We start from the raw sequence: 23,612 nt of genomic DNA on the forward strand, positions 1-23,612 counted from the left end.
ACATTTGATTACAATTTTTTGTCAGGCATGAAAAACACTGGTAACCCCTGCCTTGGCCCGATACCCGACCTGAAACCAAAAATACAAGGGAGATATAACATGACCAATAAATGAATGTAATATTGCAGGCCCGAGTTTAAGCTTTTTTGGTCTGGGTAGTCGGGTTTTTCCTCTAATTACGCTGACTTGTATTATTTAGTATTACATATGTTTATATTACTGTTAGTATTACGTATGTAACACCCCAACCCGAAAAGGTCTGGCGTGTCACTTTGTACGGAGGTATGCAGAGACAAAAGACATAATTCCATTACTTAGAAATCTTCATAAGCATCCTACATTATTTCACTCTCTCCATCCCGCCCAAAGTAATCTGTGAACCTGAGAGGGGAAAAGTTTACGGAATGAGCCAAATGCCCAGTACGGAATAATAGGCTCAAGCGCTAAAACGTTTTTGATAAAAACGGTAAGTTTAAAAAAATAATTTAAGATGGCGATAAAAAAAACAGTTTTAGTAACAGCGACAATAAAACATTTTTGCTAAACAGTACACAACTAATAAAACAATCCGCGTAAACAGTAAGCCAAAACACTTTCAAATAAGTTAATCACAATAACTTCTGAGTAAGAATAGTAACAAATAATTCGGATCAGTAGCAGATGATTCATAACGGTAACAAATAATTCGCAACAATAACAGATAGTTTAAACAGTAACAGATAGTTCATATCATACGGATGTACCCATGAGCTTAACAATAACAGAAACAGAGGTGACGATATACAGGGGGTCATTCCTGTATATCAATCACATGGAATGGGGCAAGTTGGCACACATACATCCATTCCCAGAAACATATCAGAAACTGAAACAAAGCTAGGATCAATCGATACGCCTCCTAGTAGTTTTGTACCACACATGTACCTAGGGACGCCGTGAACTAATCTCTCCGTCACGGAAGGAGCACATGTTGTCGGTGCCACAACAACATGCTCGTGGGACACTCCACGAGAAGCGTAGCACTCAGGGTAACAGATCATAAAAATATATATTTTTGAAGCATTTAAAAATTCAGTATCGGAACATGCGGCAATGAGCAAAATTAATTTAAATCTACCGCATGCTTATTTTTGTTAAAACGTAACAGACAATTAACGTATTATAAACCCAAGTATAACATATCGGAAAAACTGAGCGTAACATGAAGCCCGCACATCTTGGTTAACAGTACTTTGATAATATAACCGAGTGTTTATAGATAGGAAATACCGCATCGTATCCACCACACCCAGATATGTGATCAAAGTTTGGTTTCCCATGATGTTCGAGATTCATATTACTTCCCTGGAACATACAAGTTTCAAATGTCTTGTTGCAATGAAACAAAATAATCGTAAGAAACATGAAACGAACAGAAAGCCAAAGACATTAAGAGTTCCAGGTCTTAGTTATAGGGGTTATCACAATCGAACCAGATAACAAAGGAGGGGGTAAGGATCCGTACCTTAGGTGGTGATCAAAATACCAAGATTGTAGATTACTTCTATCAATCACGAAATCCTACAATATTGTAATATTTAAGAACATGCTTATTAGATTCATATTTTGGCATTTTGGTTTGCTTGTTTATTAACCTCCGGCGACTTAGGCTTGACTCTTGACGACCATATGATTAGTTTGGATAATAGTATGTAACTTGCAAACTTAATGATTTTCTAATAATAATTTGTTACTTCCATTCCTTTGTTTTAAGTCATCAGACTCCACCTTGTGTAGAAAACTAAAATCTAATTCTTGGCTACTAAAATAATTAACAACAGTATAGTTTATCTTATTAAACTGGTTATAAGATCTCTAAATAAACATGGCGTAACCATTTAATCCAATTTATTTGGTGTACTGCTATGGTTAAGTTAATTTTAATTGAAATAAATCATTAGTTGTACTTACACTTCATAACCACATGCATGTTAAAGTAATAATTTTATAGTAAACCAGTTATAGCCACATTCGGTTTCAAGGTTAAGTCTTCCGAACCAATAAAAATTAAAAATGAAAGTGGTCATCCTTTACATTTTACATTTATGTTTTGACACTTCGCCTGAAAACTAGCTAGTCATTTGTAGTTCTAGATTAAGTGTGATATTATTGAGCATATGGAACTCGTTAATCATCAAGCAAGTTTAATAGGTTAGATAGGATACCTCTAGTACCGGTAACATGCAAGACTTAGACTAGATGTCTTCCTTGTTGACGCCGGAAGATCAACCTTGGTGTTGACGGGTTCTAAAGGTTAACAGTTGGTGGTACGTACATGGAGGAGAAATGCGGTTGTGGGTCTATAGCAAATTTTAAGGTGGGGTTCAGATTGTTCGGAAACCCGTTTACGTCTTCGGAAAGGGAACAAGCTCGTTCGGGAGGGTTTCCAACTTCCATAACTGAACAGAAACAAAGAACAGGAGTATGGTCTGAGAGTCGCATGTTTGGGTTTTCACCTAAAGATCTTGGAAGGGGATACAAGACATGGTTTGAGAGTGGGTAGGATGCATGATCGAGCTTGGATTTATAGCCCATGTCAAAAGATCTTAGATGAGATCATGAGATGTCGATGGTCAGCGATAAATCTGGTCAATTCACCGGTGTCGTGTAAGAAACAAAGAACAGGAGCCGTGGCAGGTTACAGATTATGGCATGTGTGTGTAATTATTTCATTTGATAATTATTTATTCTTTACTTATTTACTTATTTTTGTTTTCTGTTTCTTTTTTTTTTCCTTTCTTTCCACCGACAATTTAATTTTGTTACATATTCATAAACAAATTATTTACATACTTATTCACAAGTTTCGTATGAATCCAATTTATTATGTTTTTTTATTTAATTGTTTTTTTTCTTTATTATTATAATTGATTTGTGTAAATCTGGATCAGTCCTACTAGTTCTATAGAGTTTAGCAATATTAACAGATTAATATATTTTTGGTTCATATTTTAAATCTTTCGGTTATTACAACGTATATGTAATAATAAAAAAGTAATGGCCCAACGTATATATGTAATAATAAAAAAGTAATGGCCTGGTACTTGACACAAAACCAAAAATACAAGGGAGATATGACTTGACCAAGAACCAAATGTAATATGGCGGGTTTCGTTCTTTTCCTGTATGGGTAATAGGGTTTTTCGGTCCACCGCTGAATATAATGATGTGTAATACATGATTACACATGTGTCATATCGAATATTAGAGATCTTTGTATTATTGTTTGTATTACGCTTATGTAATACTAAAAAGAAATGCTAATATGCAGTTTGCTGACTATTGAAGCATAGTATCATGCAGTTTTGGAGTTGACTTATGACCATATTACTCTGCTATATCGGCATAATACCGGTATTACATATGTCTAATACCGAGTACTTGAGTATTGCATATGCGTAATAATGAGTATTGCATGTACGTAATACTATTATTATTACATATTTTCTAATAATGCAAAAATAAAATTAAAATAATTCTAACTTTTTGCTATTTGTATCTTTTGTGTGTAGATAACGTTGGTTTCCTCAAATAAACATTGATCATGCATTGAGACTGTTAGTTTTGGACAATTATTAAGCTAAGCGTAAGGCAAGATTTGGAGATACAAAGTGGAGGATAATTCTTTAAGAGATAAACGTACAGAAATTCAGGCATTGGAGAAAGCTTATTAACATGAAGAAATGAGCAAGAAATAAAGATGGTTTATTTTTCGACGCTGATTACCTTTTATGTTTAAATATTTGTATTAGAATGATACATTGGATAATGAATGCTTTGCTCATTATGTTTGTATTGCATATATGTATTGTATGTTTGTATTTGTAACATCCTACTTTCGATGATAATAATAACAATAATAGAAATTTCGTTTATTTGATAATGCGTTAATATCTTGTAAAGACTAAATATAATAATAGAGTATGGGTCGGATCATAAAAGATGGATTAGGGATGATGATGTGCCTTAGGTCCATGGGCTTAAGGGTATATAAACCCCTTACACCATCCTAAAACCCTAAAACTCTCATCCTTATCTTTTAGCCTTCATACACCCTCCTTTATCTCATACCAAGATCCGGAGGAAAAGACCCGAGCTTGTGGATGTTAGAGCGTCGTGACGAGCTAGACACATATCAAGATTAGATCGTGTTCTTGAAGCCGATTCGTTAAAGGTACGTTCTTTAACGAAAACTTGTCCGGCTCATTTAGTATTACTAGATCTATACATAAATGGTAAAAACGAATCAAACGCAACGATTCTCGTTGAAATTCATTAACGTTTAATGGGTTAATTAATCAAGTGTTTATCCGTGTATATATATTGAACAAACAAACCATTTAAACGCGATGTTTAGATGTTTGGATGATTGGGGTTTGTTGGCAAGGTGATTACGAGCAGAACGATACCAAATTTGTGTTATTTCATCGCGATTTGAAGGTTTATTGCAGACCTGGTATCTATTGACTGTTTGGTGTTCTATTTTGACTTTGACAATTAGTCAACGACTGGATGATTATTGATGTTCATTCGTTATGTGAAGTGAATCACTAATCATTCGTTAAGCAGTCATAGCGAATAAGCTGATCATTCATTAAGCAGTCATAGCGAATAAGATACATTCGCGTGTCTGGTAACGAATGAACCCCTCATTCGTCTTATAGAAGTCACGAATGGTATTCGTTATTCGTTACCCATTCATTCACTATGAGGAGACAGCAGATCAAACCATTCTTTATAGATACATTTGTATGCTCTTGTAACAAATGAGCCATCATTCGTCTTATATATAGAAAGCCCGAATGACCTTAGTCATTCATTATGCACTCATTCGTCTCAGATCAAGCCATTTGTTATAACGAATGAAACCATTCGTCATAACGAATAGGATTATCATTTAAGAATTTTAATGAAAATTTTGCTAAGGAATGCTAATGAAAGTAATTTTTTTCATTAGGTAGTGAAGATTAGGTCCATGGGCTTAAGGGTATATAAACCCCTTAAACCACCTAAAACCCTCATTCTTATCTCTAAGCCTCCATACACTCTCAAAAACATACACAAACACCCTCCTACATCCCGAACCGAGATCTGAAGGAAAAGACCCGAGCTCGTTGGTGCTAGATAGTCGTCACGAACAAAACCTACATCAAGACTTGATCGTGTTCATAAATCGATTCGTTTAAAGGTATGTATTATAACGAAAACTTGTTCGGCTCATTTAAAATTCCTAGATCTGTGCAAATGATAAAGACCAATCAAATGCAATGATTCTAAATGAAATTGGTTATCGTTTGATAGGTTAATTGTTAGCTTAAAGAACCGGGTTTAAACAATGATCAAACACACCATTTAAACGCATTGTTTGGATGTTTGGTGGATTAGGGTTAGTAGGAGCTGTGATTCCGAGTTCAATGATACCAAAATTGTGTTGTTTCATCGTGATTTGAAGGATAATTGCATACATGGTGTTGTTTACTGTTCTATCGATTTTGACTTTGACACTTGAGTCAAAGTTTGCATAAGACTGATATTCATTCGTTATGAATAAGCGAATGACTATTAATTCGTTAAACAATCATAGCGAATAAATAATCATAGCGAACAAGTCACATTTGTATGTTCCGTTAATGAATGAGCCTTCCATTCGTCCTACAGAAGTCATGAATGACCATATTCATTCGTTATCCATTCATTCACCATAAGGAGACAACGAATCAAACCATTTGTTATAGATACATTCATGTGCTCCTATAACGAATGAGCCTTTCATTCTTCTCAAAGAAATCACGAATGGCCTAATTCATTCGTTACTCATTCATTCGTCTCAGATCAAGCTATTCGTTATAACGAATGGAACCATTCTTCATAACGAATGGGATAGCGAATGGTGCTTAACCATGAACAAATTATAACTCAGTATTTTGTGAAAATTAGGTTTTTAATGAAATTTTAGTAAAGGGCCGTTAATGAAAATAACTCAGCTCGACCCCAGCCAGGGGCTCTGCTCCTTGGACCCTGCTAGGGGTTGCCTTCCCTAGACCCTGCTGCCAAGGGCGCTGCCCCCGGACCCCCGTTCATTGGGGGTTATATTAAACTAGAAATATGATATGGTTAGGGATAGTTAATTGATATGTGTAATTGTTATACAATAAGCTGCACTCATTTAAGGAAATGAGTTACCATTAACTCTGAAAGGAACCGAGCTCATGTGAGTTTCTAGCCCCATTTCCTTGTTATGTTTTCGGGGCTGTGTGCATACTCGATGTGGTTAGTTAATACAGTTACCTTAAGTGGTAAGTGTATGATATGTGATTGTTTCATGAATGATGTAAGAATGATATATGAAAGTTATAGAAAAGAGTAAGTGTATGTGTGAAATTACATAAATATGAATATAAAGAAGATAATGTATGGTGGTATGTTAAAGGGTTGCAGGCTCTAATAATATCTGCGAAGGTTACCGGGTTGCAGACCCTAATAATATATGCGAAGGTTACCGGGTTGCAGACCCTAATAATATCTGCGAAGGTTGCAGGGTTACAGACCCTAATAATATCTGAGAAGGTTAATGGATTGCAAACCCTAATAATATCTGCGAAGGTTACAGAGCGAAATGCTTATTAAAACGAATAGATAGTTATGTATGTAATGTACAGGCTAAAAGAATGAAAGTACGAAAGAAAGAGGGAAAATATGTATGCATGTATGAAAGAAAGGTAGACAGGTTAAGTATGTAATATGTATTTTCGGATACGTATGTATGCGAGTATGTGAATGTACTGTATGTTTCCTGATTAATTAGAACTCACTCAGCGTAGCTGACTTTTAGTATGCACGCATGTTAATAGACTGAAGCAGTTAGCTTGAGGGAGACACATGGCAAGATATGAAGAAGTTGGCATCTGCAGAAAGATTTGTCATGATGTTAAATAAGATGTTCTATGTTATTTTTTTAAAGACAAGTTTGAATGTTTGCAACGAATGATTGAAGTTTTATTTATTACGCGAAAGTTTTAATTAACTCTAATATTTAGAACTGTGTTTATGAGTAAATCCAACGCCAAAGTAGGGCACCGGGGTCAGGGCCTTACAATTTTACATACGCGTATTGGTTATTTTACTTCCATTTTAAACACTATATACGTGTACTCCATAATATACAACATTCGTTCAACATTATATGTTTGTATTGTGTATGTCTAATGTATGTTTGTGTTGCAAGTATATATACATGCATTTATGCACATGTGAATACGAGTTTTAGCAGTTACAATCGGCTACGAACTTCATACAAAAATTATTACACCACATAAATGTACTATACCATTCATATTCATATTCAAATTCAATCACATGCTCTGACAAAGAGATGCACAAGTTTCATCATACACAGCATGATAAAACTACTAAAAAGACATCCTTTTAACTAGTCCCATTGTTGAATATTCCATTTTCGTGTCTTCTTGCATTTCTATCACTTGTTGCTTGCATACATTGGCATCTGAAAAGCAAAATACTAGCGTCATTAATTATTCTAATAAGTTCTAACTATTCTATCTTTCTAATATATTCATTAACGAAATCACAATCACAAACTTCATTCTTACCCTTGAAACATTCCATGTGCCTTAGAACAGACACATCGCATTCCGTGAATATATCATTTCCATATTAAAACAAAAGTAATGCATATATGTAATGCATCAGACAATCGAATACATGTAATATAACATAACCCATACTGCATCTATGTTGTTAAATACCTTGAAACATTTCATATGCCACTTATGAAACACATTGCATTATGTGAAGAGATCATTTGCCTATTCATACAAAGGTAATGCATATACGTAATACATTATAGCAATGCATATATGTAATACAACATAGTCCATATACATTTAGTAGCTGATAACTACATATATGTAATACAATACCTTGAAACATTCTATATGCCTATTCAAACAATAGTAATGCATATATGTAATACGACATGCAATATATGTAGGTAATAGATAAGTGATGCATATACGTAAAAGATACATGTTGCATATATATAATACAACAAACAACATATGCACATAATAGGTAAGTGCACATATACGTAATACCATAGACCGCATATGTATTTAATAAACCAGCACCATATACATGTAATAAAACAGACTACACATGTGTATAGTAAATAAGTGTTGCATATATGTAATATAACCGACTGTATATGTGCTTAATAGATAATTGGCGCATCAATTATGCACTTCATATATATAATACTTAATAGATCATGTAAAATACAAGAACTATTATCAATAAGCGCAAAGTTCATAGCTTTCATCTATATTTAGTGTACAAGTTAATGTCCATCGACACTCTATTATTCTATTAAATAAAATAAAGCGAAAAAACAATTACTACTTTCTAGGGGTGTACATATTTAGGCCCTGACCGAAAAACCCAACAAGGCCGACCTTAAATAACCCAAACCCGGGCTGACCCCAATTTTACACATGTGCAATCCTTAATTTCTAGTATAATCGGTCTCGGTCGGATTCGGTAGTAGATGGTGAAAACGTGCCAGAAACCCGAAGACCGAACTCTTCATACTAACAGATTTTCATTCAGGCATTTTATCATATAGTTGGTGTGCACCTATAAAAAAATATTGCAGATGTATAAATCTATACCCATAATAACAAATTTAAACAAAAATTACACCTAGACCATATATTTATACACCTATTTTCATCAATTTAATCACTTAAGATAAAACATATACATTATCTATATGTAACTAAAAAGGATGAATCACCATTAAAATTGGGAAGAACAATAAATTGATGGAGACGATGAAAATTGAATGATGAATTGTAGTCTAATTAGCTCTAATTTCAAACGTGTTTATGTGGGAATAGGTTGTTCGGTCGACCTAGTATAACCGATAACCGAGACCGACTTTGTCGCTTAACCTACGTCTGAATGTTTAGTGTACAAGTTAATGTCCATCGACACTCTATTATTCTATTAAATAGAATAAACCGAAAAAACAATTACTACTTTCTAGGTGTGTGCGTATTTAGGTCCGGACCGAAAAACCCGACAAGGCCGACCTTAAATAACCCAAACCCGGGCCGACCCCAATTTCACACATGTGCAATCCTTAATTTCTAGTATAATCGGTCTTGGGTCGAGCATGGGTAGTAGATAGTGAAAACGGGCCAGAAACCCGAAGACCGAATTCTTCATACTAACAAAACTTCATTCAAGCATTTTATCATATAGTTGGTGTGCACCTATAAAAAATATTGCAGAAATATAAATCTATAGTGAATTTAACCCATAATAACAAATTTAAACAAAAATTACACCTAGACCATAAATTTGTACATCTATTTTCATTAATTTAATCATTTAAGATAAAACATAGACATTATATGTAGGTAACTAAAAAGGATGAATCAGCATTAAAATTGGGAAGAACAACAAATTGATGGAGACGATGAAGATTGAATGAGACCGACTTTGTCGGTTAACCGACTTCTGAACGTAGGTACCTACTTCGGTCATTTGAGGAATTCCGGGTATCGGTCTCGGGTCGGGTACTACTCGGGCTGGGTCGATCCATCTCAATTGCACACCCCTACTACTTTCAACACTACGTATACCCACATAACCTAAATATGCAATAAAATACATCATTTATATACTACATCAATAATGCATAACCTAAATATGCAGTAAAAATACATCATATATGCAATATAAATATTACATATATGCATTATTAGGATAAAGTTGTCTTATCAATAAGTTTGTATTTAGATTCAGAAAATTAGTAACAAAAAAATAACATTTTAGCACATTAATATCTAATTCAACAAATTAACAGTCAAATTCAGCATATTTTACAATCTAATTCAGCAAACTACAATCAAATTCATATATTAATTAAACTATTAATGAGATTTCAGCAACATAATCAAATTCAACATATTGATAATCAAATTCAGCATCACAATCAAATTTAGTAGATCGACAATTAAAATATTATTGTTCTGATTTGTGCTCGATTGTATAACAAATTTGGACTAATCGAAACCCTATATTACCAATTTTGCAACAGATTTGGAAGAATTGAAAACCTATATTACCAATTTTGTAATAGACATGGATGAATCGAAACATTAATCGGTGAGATAATGTGTGATATTGAAGATTACAATCGTTTACCTGTTATTGTTCTACTAATTTGAGCTTGATTTTGAATCAGAATTTGAATAATTAAAATAACTGAAAAACCCTAGTTATAAGAACATATGCATGGATCGAAGACCTGGATTTTATGAGATGGAAGGGATAACGATGATTTAGAATTTTGGATAATTCCAATTTTACCCTCTCCCATTAAAAAAAACCCAACAATTTATTTTTCCCTTCTCTTTTTTTTAGCCTTTGGTCTATTAAAATCAATGGTGTTAAGAGGAGTTCTCTAGTTCTCTCTTTAAGAATAGTTCTCTTCTGAAACCCATATATATATATATATATATATATATATATATATATATATATATATATGGAAGAGATATTTTGAGAACTTGATGAGTTGTAAGAACTTTAAGAACTCAATATGGACCACACATGTAATTAAATGTGTATAGAATATGTTGCTGAGATTAAATTTGATTAAAAAATGAATCAGAAGCGAGAATAAAGATTTTTGATGGTTACACAAGTTTAAATATTAGTTACACATGTGTAAAAAGTCGATTCGATGTGTAAAAAATACTGTATTTTTTTACATTACTTACACTTACATATTACATATGTATAAAACAAATTAAAAAAAAATTGTTGCGTTGAATTCTTTCAAGTTTTTAAAATTCAAAGTGGTTCTCAAAAGAAATCAATCATATATATATATAATTATAAGTTATCCTAAACCCTAAATTTCTAAAATATTCTCACTCTCTGTTTCTCAGTCGTCACCACTCACGAAATTCCCTCTCCGGCCATCAGCTCCTCCTCTTGATGTGAGCTAAATTATATATAAATACAATAAGTATTTCCTACAATTTTAATAGTTTTTGAGTTAGTTTTTATCAAATTTTACTCTCATGTGGTTCGTAAATAAATTTTAAAGATTTCATGAGACAATAAGCTAAAAAATGAAACAAATTAACTCAACAATAATAACTATTAATATTATTGTACCTATTCGTTGGTGATGCATGCATTCATACTATATTTGAATCATATTTGCTAAATTATAAATGCATGTATTACTTTTATTTATTAGTTAATTTTGTTTTGTAGCGGAAGACAATATGAAGTAAAGTTTACTTGTGGTTACAATTTGAAGCTAATAAAATTGGATTTAAGGTTGCACGTGGGAGTTGGACTTCAACAAAAATTCAAGTGGGCTTTAAATGCAAGGAAAAATAAACGAGTCTTTAGTAAAATTTTTATAGAATGTGAAAGATTAAATATAAAAATTCTTGGAGGCTTGGAGCCCATGAATAGAAAATAAAACCCTATTACTCCCAATATATATCAGCCGCAAGTTTCAGACCAGGAGGATTCATGATTATTATTTGTTTACGTGAGGGTTAGAGAGTCAAGAGAGAGCAGCAGAACACACATATAATTATTAATATATACTGTTGGTGATTGGGGAAAAAAACCCACGTGAGGTTTGGGTATGCACAGGAGGCGCAAGTGGCAGATCAAATTGGATTAATATTAGTACTATATTATATTTATATATACACCCTACGCGAGGGTTGTGGAGAAAGAGACAGAAGCAGGTTGAATTTTTGTGGCTCTCATCGCAAGTAAGAAAGAAAAGAGTTAAAGAAGTTAACAGACAACTTGATTCTTTTTACTTTTTCTTTTAATGAACTATAATATTTTTCTTGTTTATTTTCTTGTTCTAAATATGATTATTGGCTAAACACTTTTAGTTATCTAGGCTTGAGATGATGTTTTGTTGACTGTTTTGGATTTGTCGGTTTTCGGGTTTTGTTTATGGGATTTTGATTAATTAAAAGTTTTTATCAGTTTTATTAGATGTGTCTCATGTGTATTTACTTTTGACTTGTGCTTGAATGGATTTTTCACATGCTACTTGATTGAATGTCTTTTGATTATAGGTTGCATGTTAGGGTTGTTTACTGTGTGTTTGCAACTTGTTTATGATTTATTGAGCTCATTTACCATAGAAACTGATTTTTGGCATATTTTAGAAGTTTTTATTTTTACCTACTTAGATATCCGACGGGTGATAAGTAGTCGGGTTTGTCTGCGTTATTAGAGTTTTAGGTTAAATTATTTGACTGGAGGTTTGCCTATATTTTTACCTTAATTTCACTGTTTACCCGTGTCCTTTAAACTGTTCATAAACCACCCCGTGTACTTTGGTGCATTAAGATAGTGAAACCGACGGGTTAGCTATTTTATAGGGTAATTAATCATAATTAGTGAACTGACAGGTGAACTAATAAGCCGGTGTTTTTACATGACCTCTAAGATTTCTTTTTAGGCGACACCTTGAGAGTGATTAAGGATCCATTAAGTTTCCTAGATTTTCATATCTTTAGATTCCCGGTTCCCATAACATTTTCCCGTAACCGATAAAAGCCCGAGTCGTCACAATTCGGATTCCTTGCCTAGGCAACTCTTTCTCATATTTGAATTTACGAAAGTTTTTATTCGGTAATTTAATTTTCTAGTTTACTTTAATTTAATTAAGTAATTAGTTTAATTAATTATTAGTTTTTAAAATAAAATAAATAAAAATCCAAATCTATATATTTTCTTAATTATTATTTTATATTTGCTTTTAGAACTAATCTCGTTATTTAAATTAGTGTCTCTAGGGTTCGATATTCCCGGTCTTCCCATAGCTATTCTACACCCGATAGGTTCACTTGCCTGATGCTAGTGGATTGGTTTAGGGTATTCTTGGTTTTTATTACTCGTTGTGCTTGGTCATTAGTTGCTAAAATTTTATGTACCACTTCACGCACATCACCTCTGAACTCCGGCCATCAGCGGTGCCTCTGAACTCTGACCGCGCAGTCACTGATGCTTCTTCCGGTCGTCACAGCTATAATCCAATTTACTACCTACCTATTATCCAAATTTCTTGTCGTGTATTATCATGCTTTATCATGTATACCAGGTAGTAATAGGTTCGTGTTTGGGATACAGATACACGATAAGTTTTCGTGTCGTGTATAGATATACACATTTCGTGTTCGTGCCTTATCATGTTAGGGTCTTATCTTGTAAGGGTATATACGATTTGCCAGCCCTAATTCCAAAAACCATATTACCTTAACTTTGATGATATAATCATATTCAGAATTTTTAGAATCTGAAACTGACACTACGTGAATATCGACCTTCGGCCACACATGTGGTCTGGGCGATTTGCCAAACTTCGGCTTAAATGTGTGGCTAAAAGGTCTTTGACCATGTTTGAAACCTTCCAGAATGTTTTGGCCACACATATTATTCTTCATGTGACAATTCTATACCTACTCAGGTACTTTTCGCCGCACATTTGAAAACAACTGTGACAAAAACTAGCCACATTATAAAAACGTGTGGCGAAATGTGACCTACAGTCATAGTTTGTTTGATCTTTGATACATGTGACCAAAAACACATGCATTGCCACAAACTGTGACATTTAACTAGCTACATGTTTTAATAGTGTGGTCAAATGTGACAAACGGCTACTGTATTGATAAGAGATGTGTCTAAAAGGTAAAAGATATAGCCACTTATATTACGTTGTGTGACCTAATGTCACATTTTCTAACCACCTTTTTAATAAAGTGGTTAAATATGACGAACAACCATTGTATTTATTAGTAATGTGGCTAAAACGCTTAAAATATATGGCCACTTATACGAGGTTGTGTGACCAAAGAGTAGTTTACTTTTATTTTTCCTAAGTTTTTTATTGTCACAGATACACTTATTATGTGTGGCTATTGGTGATAAATTGTCACACTTAAATATTTTTAAGTGTGTCCAAATGTAATTAATGGCCACTTATAGGAGGTTGTGCGACCAAAGAGTAGTTTACTTTTATTTTTCCTAAGTTTTTTATTGTCACGGATACACTTACTATGTGTGGCTATAAGTGATAAGTTGTCACATTTACATATTTTTAAGTGTGTCCAAATGTAATTAATGACCACTTATACGAGGTTGTGTGACCAAAGAGTATCTTAGTTTTATTTTTTATAAGTTTTTTATTGTCACAGATACACTTATTATGTGTGGCTATAAGTGAGAAATGGTCACACTTAAATATTTTTAAGTGTGTCCAAATGTAATTAATGGCAACTTATAAGAGGTTGTGTGACCAAAGAGTATGTTAGTTTTATTTTTCTAAGTTTTTTATTGTCACATATACACTTATTATGTGTAGCTATAATTGATAAATGGTCACACTAAAATATGTTTAAGCGTGTCAAAAACGTAATTAATGGCCACACGTTGATTTGACGAGTGACGACGTCATCATTGCCTTTACAGTTTCTTGTGCCGCCAAATTCAAATTGTCAGGGAGATGTACCGGCGGTTTCCGATGGTGTTTAAATACCAGTCACAATCACAATCCACAATCACAATCACAATCCATAATCAGAATCCACTATCACACTCACAATCCACCTTTCTTCCGATTATAATTTCCGATAATGGCTGCAGCTTGGCTCGAACGTGCACCGGGTGCTCAAGCCCCCATCTAGTACGACCCCACATTTTTCACGATACGATTCCACTTTTTTTCCGGCGCCTTCCGGAGGAATCAAAGGGTGAGGTATATTGACTATGTCAACCCTCAAACCTTCACGTACCAACAACTTAACCGAATGGTTAGGTGGCTTGGGTACACGACTGTTGATTATTTCAGCACTGAAATGGTAGTACCGGGAATCGAGGTGGTCTACATCGAGTTGAACGACTTGGAGCACTTCAAGGCGGTGTCCGTTTATGGGGCATTCCTTTCTCAGGTGAACCTTCGCCTCCATAGGCTTAGGGACTCCACCTACACCTCCGATGGCATGTACGAGAGGATCATTCCTTCTCATACTCCAGAGGAGAATCCGGATGTAGATTCGGATACGGAATCTACAGGGAGGTCTACGATGTATGTCGATGTAGATTCTGAGACAGAGTCGGATGCTAGGAGCTAGTTATAGTTTTATGTAATTTTTGGTTTTCTATATTAATGTAAATGTTATTATTGTAATTTTTATATTTTGGTATTAATATGTTTATGTTATGTGAATTGATTAATCATATTAATTTTTTTTAATAGATAATCACTTATATTATGTGAATGTTATTATTGTAAATGTTATTATTAACCGTAAAGCGTGGAGCGTTTCCAAAGCGTGATATATATAACTGGTGGTTGAAATATAATGACTGGTTTATTTTAATACCTAATCACTTATATTATATGAATGTTATTATTGTAAATGTTAATATTAACTGTAGAGCGTTGAGCGTATCCAAAGCGTGATATTATTAATTAGGAGTTATTATTGTAAATGTTATTAATTATTAACTGTAAATGTTATTATTATATTTTGGTTTATGCGTATGTATAGCGTATTGGATGTAGTTTTTTTTAATTAACTTTAAAATAGATGTTAGTGTGATTGAATAACAAAATAGACCTAAAATTTAATTTTTGGTAGTTGAGACAGTAATTTATTGTAGTTCAGTTGATTTGTAGCGTATCTAGTAAGATATACTAGTTTTTTTATTTTAATTAACTTGAATATAGGCTATTATTACATAAATATATTTCCAAGATTTTTGACAGGTATTAAAAGCGTACAAAGCGTGTGATTTACTAGTTTTTATTACTTTAATTAATTTGAATGTAGGCTATCATTACATAAATATATTTCCAAGATTTTGGACAGGTAGTAGGTATAAATGTAATTAATTTCCAAAAATAATTAGCTTCTGTGCGTTTCCAAAGCGTGTGGAAACCATTTTGACAGGTAGTATGCAGTTATAGTGTGTTATACACTCAACAACCAACTATATAACAACAGAGACTTTAATGACTGCAATAAAACTGGTGATTGAAATTTATTACACTTCTATATATGTTATGTGAATTCCAAACTTGGCCAAGCAAGAAAAATCTAAGGTTTCCACAGATCTTAAACTTCCCAAAGATCTTAGATTTTGATAAAATCCTTTCCAAAACTCAATGCCATCACCAAATCTTAAATCTAAGGTTACTGGTGATGGCATTGAGTTTGGAAGCGGTTTTTCAAACCTGAATTTTATTTGTTCAAAGGCTTCTTCAAAGTCTGAAGGGTACAATTTTGGTATGCAGGTTAGTGAAAAGAAGGGCATAATGGCCTTTTTTTATAAAATGAGTTGATAATGTTTTGCAGGAAACCAGCTGTTGAAAAGTATGTTGAAACTTAACCAAATAGAGGTTGTGCAAGAAACAAAACCATCAGACGAGAAATGATGACTGTCACCGAACACCCTAGACAACATGATGCATTTTTGGGCTTTCTTTGTATTAATGTAACTTTGATATCGCACGAGTTAGTTATAAGTGTAATGACTTTATTGATCTTACTATGGTACACTACAAGTTAATTGTGAGTTTTAACGATGTAACATGATGTATGTTTGAACTTGACACCAATTGACCAAAATAGCCAGAAGATGAAATGAATTCAACAAACCGGCCTGTACGTATAAGTAGTAATAGTATTAAAAACAAACAATATATCTTTAGTTTGAATTAATAAGTACAAAGTAAAGAATGGTGATATCATGTATCACAACTATATTTAAACATTATTTACATCTAACTAGCCGAACGAACACAACTGCTGGGTCGAAAACCCTGACATCGGTGTCAATCTCCATTACAAATAGTTGTAGGCTTTTTCCCGGGCCTCCAGTAATCATCCGGGGACTCATTACGAAGCAGTTGATTTGGTTGTACAAGTGGCAATGTATTAACCTCATGAGGGAAAGTTACCGTACTAAATTCCTCATTGACCTCGTCATACGAATGCCTATAATTCTTGGGTGGAGTCATGAGGACAACATGCTTTTTTCTATACAGCTGATCTTGAACATAAAAAACCTGGCGTGCTTGTGAGGCCAATATGAACGGATCATCCTTGTGGCCAAATTTGTTTAGGTCGACCGACGTGTAACCAAGAATATCATGTTTGACATGTTTACGGTCAACCCATTGGCACATGAAGACCGGAATTCTTTTAGTATGATAATCTAGGACCCATATCGCTTGTAAAACCCCAAAATAAAAGTTTTGTCCATACGTCACCACGTCTTTTTTGATGTGCATGTCATCCGCCTGTACACCAACCCCGCTGTTCTGGTAAACTCTACCATCATGAGATTTTGTACGAAATTCAAAACCGTTGATGCCGTACGAGTCGTATTTGTAAACGTTGCGGTGTGCTCCGTGTGCAATCCACTTTACGGTTTCCGATACAGAACCTGGGGAGCCCGCTAGCTCTCTTTCAACCTGAATTTCATTACAAGGATTAGATTCTTCACCTACATTGCAGAAACTATAAAAGAATTTTAAAAATTATAGAAGACTTAATAAATTGATCTACCTTGTCGCGTAACCAGTCACCAAACTTTAAAGTATGCTCCTTCTCCAGCAATGCTTGTCGTTTACCATGCATTTGGTTTTTCAAAGAGGTCTTGTGTTGTCTGAAAGTAGGAGTATAATATATTATGAATTAATATATATATATATATATATATATATATATATATATATATATATGGGTGCAGTTACTGTACGCTAATGCCTTAACGTACGGTATATTCTGATTTAATATATGGGTGCGTTTGCTGAGCGTTTAAGTTGATTTAATATATGGGTGCATTTGCTGAGCGTTTAAGTTTTCTATATACAGTAACTGCACCCTATATATATATAATTTAGAGTATATATGTTAGTAATACTTACTCGATATACGGCGCAATTTCAGGCGTATTCTGCAGCACATAGAAATGTGCTCTCTTGAAAAGATCAGGAGAAACTTCAACTGATTTAACGCCTGTGACAGGAATTGTCTCCCCATTATCATCATGCTTATCATGTGGAATACCAACAGTACTCTTGATGTTTTTTTGGTATTCGCTCAGAAACTTGATTGTTTCTTCCGCAATGTTCTCCTCAGCATGCACCCTTCTGGATAAGTTTTGTTTCGCACATGCCCTTTGATAACCTTCATACACCTTTCAAAGGGATACATCCAACGAAAGCATGGTGGCCCACATAATTTTATCTCTCTTACAAGGTGCACGGTTAAGTGAACTATGACATCAAAAAATGATGGCGAAAAGTACTTCTCCAGCAAGCACAGTGTAACTATTTGCTCTTCCTGCATCTTATCAAGCTCTTCTACAATGATTTTTTTGCTACAAATTGACTTGAAAAATAACAAAGCCTGATTATAGGATTTCTCATTGGTTCTGGCATGATGGACCGTATTGCAAGGGGCAGAAACTGTTGCATAAGCATGTGATAATCATGTGATTTAAGGCCTTGAAACTTCCTTTCTTTAAGATTCACCAAACTAGAGAAGTTAGAACAATATCCTAGTGGAGCCTTCAGTTTATACAGTGCTTCAAGAAACATGTCTTTTTCTTGCACTGATAATGTGAAGCATGCTGCAGGCAGTTCTGTATTGTTGCCTTTTGCTTTCGGTTGCAACTGCTTTTTAATCCTTAAAAACTCCAAATCCTTTATAGCTGCCATTCTGTCTTTTTTCCTACCGGGAATGTTCAGCAACGTCCCGACAATACTTTCTGCCACATTCTTTTCAACATGCATCAAATCAATACAATGTTGGACAGGTAAATACTTCCAATAGCTGAGCCGTTGGTACCATATGTTGAACTTCTTCCAATATTGGTGCGGCGTTGTGTTATCCCTTTTCCTCTTACTCCCACTTAGGGATTCAGATCCCTTTCCCCATTCATTGTTAATGTTTTTGACCTCGTCGTATATCTCTTCCCCTGTCATAGGCTCTTTAGCGGTTCTCATCTCCTATTTTTCGTTGAACGTCTTTGTTTGTTTTCTAAAAGGGTGGTCATGTGATAAATACCTTCTGTGGGCAGCATAGCTCTGCTTCTTTGTGTGATAAAGTCGAACACACTGAGTGTCGCCCCGACACACCGCACAGCCTTTGAATCCACTGTAAGGGCAACCACATAGTGTACCAAGAGCAGGGTAATCATTAATCGTCCATAACACAACTGCACGTAGTGTAAACATTTCTTGTTTATATGCATCATATGTTGGCTCCCCGACTTCAAATAAAGATGCTAGATCGTCAATTAAATGCTGTAAAAACACATCAATATTGTTTCCTGGCACTCCGGATATTAATAAGGAAAGCATGATGAATTTTCTTTTCATACACATCCAAGGTGGAAGGTTGTAAATGACTGCTAAAACAGGCCAGACACTGTGGTTTCTATTGCCTCTATGTACGTCGACCCCATCAGTGCAAATCCCTAGACAAAGATTTCTTGGATCTCTTCCGATGGTATCGGAGTACCTGTCATCTATGGCTTTCCATGCTGGTGAATCTGATGGGTGGCGTAAAACACCGGGTTTATTGGTACTCGTGGCGTGCCATGATAAATTCTCTGCTGTGGTCTTTGATGAAAGAGGCGCTTGAATCGTGGAATAATGGGAAAGTACCACAGTACCTTAGCGGGCGTGTTTATGTAAGTTTTGTTAGTCTTCTCATCCACCTTCCACCTTGACTTGTTACAAACTGGACATGCTTCCAAATCCTTGTAATCCTTATAGTAAATAATGCAGTCATTGATACACACATGTATCTTTTCGTATCCTGAGCCCATTGCCTTCATCATCCTTTTGCCCTCATACATATTATTTACCATTTCGTTATCTGCAGGTAGCATCTTTTTCAACAATTTCAGAAGTTCATCAACGAACTTAAGAGATACCCCGTGCTTGCTCTTCAAGTTGAGTAGTTGTACTAATGCAGACAACTTGGTGAAGTCAAGACATCCTTTATATAGGGGCTTCTCAACGTCAACAAGTAGTTGTAGAAACTGTTGATACTTCTTGTCGCCTTTGAAATTGTCTTTAGTAGCATTTACCATTTCTACAGTTTCACAGGCATCTGTTGGAATATTCGTGTCAACAAACCCAGTATTATTATCATAATTAGTTGGAATGCAGGTGTAGGCAAACCCAGTATTATTAACATTAGTTGGAATGTTGGTGTCGGTTTCTCCATGTTTTATCCCAGTAGTATAACTCTTATCAATTCCAAACCTGTACAAGTCATGTTCTACATCGTCTACACTAAGAGATACGTGGTTCACACACCGAACACATGGACATGAAATAGAAATTGGTGGTGATGTCTTCTTGCAATTACGAACTGCAAAATGTAGAAATGCCTTAACACCATCTTTATATGCTTTACTGCACCTTTCGCCTAATGACATCCAAGACTTATCCATCTTCCAAGAAATTTTTTATTAACTGTGTCATCAACGATATATACACACACACACACCACACACACACACTAATTAACGCCAATAAATGTAACCGACTAATTAAAAGCAAAAATATTTGGTATTCACCTGAGATTAATAAAGCTGTTTGGTAGGATTTATATTGATGACAGTTCAATAAATACACTAGTAGATCATTTATTAGGGTTTGGTGAGATTTTATTTGGTTCAATAAATACTAATTGAGACTCCCGAAGATAACTCGATTTATTGGCGGGTAAAAATGAAAATTTTAAACTTCTAAATTTCGTTATATAAATATTAGAAGAGGTTCTATTACGTTCTCAGGGTGTAGCTCAAACGGTTGAGGCACTTGTGATTAAACATAGATTGCAAATACCGCGTGTTCGAAACTCTGGAGGGAACATTTTTTATTAATTTTTATAATAACCTCTTTTCAATGAAATAAATACACTGTGATTTGAAAACACTCAAACTAAACTACTCATTAAAAGGCCTTTAAATCCGTTCAGAAACATAAAAATACATCATAATAGCTAGTCTAAAATCATAACAAAGTTTCTTAGTTTTTCCGTAAAAACAACAAGAAGCAAATAAAATACAATATCTTCACTTTTTTTTCTGATTCAATCAGTGAAGCTACACTCCTTGCAAGTTGATCCTCTGATGACTTATTTCCCCTTATCAAAATAGGAATTATGTCTGTACATCTTGTGCACACATCAGATCTTGTGGACGAAACACAATCAGACCATGTAAAGAAATCACATTTTTTTCCCTAAGTTAAAAAATATAGAGTTTAGGGTCAACAATTGTAGATGAATTCCAACTTTATTTGCAATTTCACTAACCTGAGATGCACAATTGTAGAACCTCCGACCTGGATTTTTGGTGGTCCTTAATGTTCTTAGAATGACTTCTTGACCACAAAAACAATAAACCTGAGATCGATTGTTACTGGATGTTATGGTCCGCGATGAGGTTTCTTCCATGGTGAAAAAGGAGTTTTTATTGAAAACAAAACTAGATATATAAGTATATATATAAGAGGGTTTAGAAAGGAGTTGTTGTACACATGCGTGTTACCAACTTTTTAGGATATTTATATATGTCTTTGTACAGTAGCGTGTTACAAGCGTAATAGACTCTTTTGAACAAATATATAACATATTTTAAGCTAACTGATTACACACATTTTTAACAAAGAAAGATGAGAACTATTAATCCATATTTACCATTCATCAAAGATGCATCACAAAAAGTACCATTAATTACAATACATAAAGCATTTTAAGATAATCCATATATTTACCATTCATCAAAAGATGCCTTACAAAAAGTACCATTACTTTCAATGCATCAAAAAAAAAACCAAAAAGAGAGAAGCTAACATTACCATCACTCCGCCTTGTCCACAGTCTCCGTTCCCATCTCCTTAAAACTCATGTTGGTTGACACCGTAGTTATGGTGTCAACCAAGGTCTCACACACTTAGTCGTAGCATTCAGACTGTTGTTGCTGATAATCAGCAACCATTGCTCGAAACTCAATGTCGTCTTCCCACAACATGAGCTTACAGGATTGGAAGGTGTTTGTTTTTTCCCAAGCGAGTGGAGCCCTAATCGCTTCGACTTTCTTCAACAAAGAGTCGTCTTTCTCTTTATGAAAATCCATCGTTTTTTTCACTATGGCCTTCACGGTTTTCTCAGAAGAATTCATTTTAATTATCCTTCTGAAACTGTTAGTGTGATTGAATAACCAAACTTAATGTAGTTAAGTTTGATTTATAGTAAGATATAGTAAGATCTAGTAAGATATAGCTTAACTTTAATGTAGGCTATCATTACCATAATATTTTTCCCGGCATTTTTGACAGGTGACGTATAATTGTGATCAATTAATTCTGACAGGTCATATAAATGCAAGTAATCTCTAGATTAAACAAAAACACATGAGACAAGTTGTTGCGTTTCCCAAGCGTGGGACACCCTTTTGTTTTTTAATATAGTTACTATTCGTCCGGTGCGTTTCCCAAGCTTGGGACACCTTTTTGTTTTTTTATTATAGAGTTACTATTCGTCCGTGTGCGTTTCCCATGCGTGGGACACCCTTTTGTTTTGTCTGTGAGCCTTTTGGTTATATATACCTACACCACATTTGTGAAACTCATATATACCTACCTAATTTTAAATTATTTTTTTAGTTAATAATGGATTGCTCGTCATCATCATCATCATCATCATCATCCAGATCCTACAAGGCTGCTCTTAGAAGGCATATTGAGGCTCAAATCGAGATAGATAAAGCTTGTCGGGAAACTCTTACTGAAGAATTTGTAAAGACTAGCAACAGCTTGGATGCCAGGGATGTCATTGCAAAAGTTCTTACTTGAATGCCCGCTAGTACTATCCGAGATCTTGCTGTTTTGTTTATGGTTGATGTAGGACAGAGAGAGCTTGATGAGTTAAAACTTTTGGGCAAGGCAATTCTTGAACTGAATTGCTCAATGGAATTGAAGTTGAAGTTTCTTATGTCACTCAGAGATTAGTTAAAATTTTTATGTTTGTGATGGTGTGTTTTGGTAATAATAAAATTTTTATGTTTGTGCTAAAACATTGATTCAACATGTAACTATTATCTTAAAGTGCATTACAAACTGTTAACAGAATACTAAAAATCTCCATAACAAGTATCTTAAAGTACATAGCAGTCAGTTTTGAAATCATTCAAATTTTTTGATGCCTTATCTTAAGTTCAGCAATCAACTCTTCTCCGGTTAAACGAGTGTCGTCATTTTCATGGAATAGCAGTGCATTCTTGATAAGAGTATTTCTGTGTTGGTTTGTATCCGAGAGGAGGATTTTGCACAAATACTTTAACCTCAACCCTTTTAGCTGTCTTTTTTGTTCAGGGCCTTCCTTTTGGAGATTACACCCCCATGGTCTCTTCCCATCATATTTCTCCATGTGTCTCATAGCAAAAATACCACAATCTAT

This window comes from Bidens hawaiensis, unplaced genomic scaffold (assembly GCF_021521415.1).
Source record: "Bidens hawaiensis isolate Kalapana, Puna unplaced genomic scaffold, B.hawaiensis_p1.1 tig00001035_1, whole genome shotgun sequence".
Classification (NCBI taxonomy): domain Eukaryota; kingdom Viridiplantae; phylum Streptophyta; class Magnoliopsida; order Asterales; family Asteraceae; genus Bidens; species Bidens hawaiensis.